The following is a 3,070-nucleotide window of genomic DNA, read 5'->3' on the forward strand; positions in this document are numbered from 1 at the left end:
GGCCCCCAAAAATTTACCCAGTCTCCTAAAGAAAAAAAAAAAAAAAAAAAAAAAAAAAAAGCAACAAGAACACAAGAAAATGTTTAAAGAAAAAAAAAAGCCTCTCATTCGGGTAAAACATGTTCAGTTTTCTCTGCTAAGATCCAAACAACATTTTACTGTAATTTTGTTCAGTTGGTCTGGATGTGGAGACTGTCTTTCTCTCATCCTGCACGCCTCTTCAGTTCTGTCCACAATTTTTTTTTTCTTATTAATTTTGAACTGAAACCTTGATTCTGAAATGAATCTGTTTCAAAGACTCGTTCATACTAGAGCATTGACTTCCTCTCTGCTGCTGTTTCAATATTTCAGCATAATATTATTTTCTGATGGTGGCAATGAGATTAGAGCGGTTTCAGGGCTTTAATATCATAATTGGTAGAAAACATTACGTAAAAAGCAATAAATAAAGAAAAATATTTTAAGGTGCATATTTAAAATGGTTTGCTAGGAGTACTGGAGGTAGCACATTGTATTGTTGTAAACGTTTTAAATGCGTCAATAGTTATAAGAGGACATTTGGGCTAACCTAGAACCACGATACGTCTTTGAATGCACAACGTTGTAAGTAAGGATCAAAAAAAGATGTTTGCCGTGGTCGTTTTGTTTAGTCGAACCAGTTTCCTCGCTCTTTGTGAAATGAACCGTGTGCGCTCTTTTCTTCAAACACCAATTCAACGCTTTCGGGGACGTGAGACGAAAAGTCAGGCTCTTTTAGCTTTCGAGGGACGGAGTGAATGAAGGGATCGTCCTGTTCTATCTGCTCTCTAAAGTGGAGAGCATCGTGAGGCCGAACAAAAGCCTCGCGTTTGCATCTTACGAGTCCTTTCACACATGCTCCACGTTGCCGAAAGTAAAGCTAAAAATAGTGGCCAAGATGCCGTTTGAAAGCCCCCCTGTGACAAAGATGCATAGTGGGCCTGCAGTGAGCTCATTGTTAAAGGTCCCACTAGTAATTATTACTGTTAGACTGTAGAGGAACAATAAGCAAAGCTGGGTCTGTTTTATTTTTTTCACCTAAAGTACAGTTCTGTTAGTGGTTCACATATTCGTATTATTAGCATTAATAAAACAACTTTTGGTTTTAAATAATACATCTAAACAGTTATTTTTCCAAACTAAAAGGCATATCCAAACCTTTATGTTCCCAAATTAAGTTTGTACACATATTGCTTTTGTGCTCAAATTTTACTAAGAAAATTTTGAAAGCAAGAGCAGAGAGAGAAAGAAAATTTAAAAAAATCCATGTTTCATTAGCATAATTACCAATGATTATGACAGAGATTCAAAATTCATACTTACTACGAGTTATTTGAGCTTTCCTTGCCCAGATTTTGTTTTGTTCAAAACGATCCCCTCTGGCTCGAATAATGCAGACTTTGTTTTTGTTTTTACTCTTGCACAAAGGTTGTGACTCTCAGCCCTAAAGCCAAGTCATTGTTTTCCCTTGTAAACATTTCTTCAGCAGAAGTCTGGAAACATTAAGGCTGGCCCAAAGGTAAACTGAGGAAAATGGTGTATATCGGTGACCATTAAATGAATGTATCCCAAAATTCATAGAAGTTGTGCTTTTTATGGCATTGTGAACTGAAATTTGAAGTTCCTTCCAAATGCTTGGCTTGTAATAAACTTCTTAATACAGTTTAGAGGATACGTTGCATTATGACTAAAGACACTAAATATTTTTTCACTGGCAAAAGCGTTTTTTTATTTTTATTTCTATAGATATCTGATTGAAATTAAAAGTCGTTTCAGAACATGCTATAGCGCAGCACAAGGGAGGAAAAAGTAATCTTTCACTTACATAAAAAAAAATTCCCATTGCTTTTAAGATGGTCAATCAATGATTAGCTTTGGATTCGGTTAAATTGAAGGGGTATTTCACTACTTTTTATCTGCCTTTAATTAAATATTTATACTTAAACCTAACCTGGATCATTCTAAACACTGAACACTGATATTCAAATACAGAAAGAAGTCACTGAAGTGACTCACTTTACAGTCACACCACTCCTGGCTCTGACTACAAATCTTCTGTAAAGAAGTTGCAGTCAGTGCTCGACAAAACGCCATTTCTATTAGTTGTGTGTTTTTATTTTTATTATTATTATTATTATTAGAATCCTTTGTCTTGTTATGATCCTGTGACGATGCCGTCGGCTACCACTGCTGAATTATTACTTCCGTAAACAGAGCGCTGCTGGGTGACGTCAACGTTCTTCATCTGCGCATGCGGGTAGCTTTGGGGTTTTAAAACGTTCACGGAGAAGTCTGATTGCGGTCTCATTTAATTAATGACCACAAAACAACAACAACAACAACAACAACAACAACAACAACAACAAAACTGAAGGAATAGAACTGAGTATCAAGACCTGCTGTGTGCACACAGCCTTATTCTGTTCTGCAGTTTTCCAGGCCCACATTTGAGTCAAAAAACTGTTTGGGAACCAAGTAGCTGGTTTTCCAAACCCAAATAATTTCATAATGGTTTGTTATAGTCGGTCATTAAAGGGAGTCATGACAGAAAACAGGTTAACAAGAAGCAGTGGCGCGCAGCTGTTAGCGCTGACGCTTAAGTTCCCAATGTAAGCTGCCCGTCAATTACATCATCATGCGATGACATCATCTCCCACCGGGACTGGTGACACATGGTTGGTCCGGTGAAGTGGCTGAACCGCTCTGCCTACGACACAATGAGGTGAACTGTGGAGCCATTGTGACAAAGTAAAGATGTCGATCTCATCTGCTTTCGCTCTGCTGTTCTCTGCTCTTGCATTTCAGCGCGTGACAGCAGAGTTCAGCGAGAGTTAGCGGGCCCGCGCGCGCGCGCCGCGGTGTTGCACCGCGCCCTGGAAGCACACTGCACTCCTGTGATTTACTGCAAGCAATAAAACGCAAATATGGCCGAGAGAGTAAGGTCAGCTTTGATCATGCGTTTCACATTACTCTTAATGTTGGGTTTCACTCGCTTGAGCATGTGGGATTCAAACCATTACTGTAGTGCAGAGGAAGCTAACGGAGCCCCCAA

The 3,070-nt window shown here is 38.9% G+C and overlaps 1 long non-coding RNA gene across 1 annotated transcript in view; it reads right to left on the bottom strand.

Annotated features, from left to right (window-relative positions):
- LOC106946963 (uncharacterized) overlaps window positions 1–2,830 on the bottom strand; it is a 19,935-nt gene extending 17,105 nt beyond the window's left edge. Inside the window, exon 1 of the long non-coding RNA XR_001424885.1 lies at window positions 2,648–2,830. This is a non-coding gene — a long non-coding RNA (uncharacterized LOC106946963). The remainder of the gene's footprint in view (window positions 1–2,647) is intronic.
- Between the last annotated feature and the right edge of the window lie 240 nt (window positions 2,831–3,070).

This window comes from Poecilia latipinna, unplaced genomic scaffold, assembly GCF_001443285.1.
Source record: "Poecilia latipinna isolate Pla-1442-1.1 unplaced genomic scaffold, P_latipinna-1.0 Scaffold215, whole genome shotgun sequence".
Lineage (NCBI taxonomy): Eukaryota > Metazoa > Chordata > Actinopteri > Cyprinodontiformes > Poeciliidae > Poecilia > Poecilia latipinna.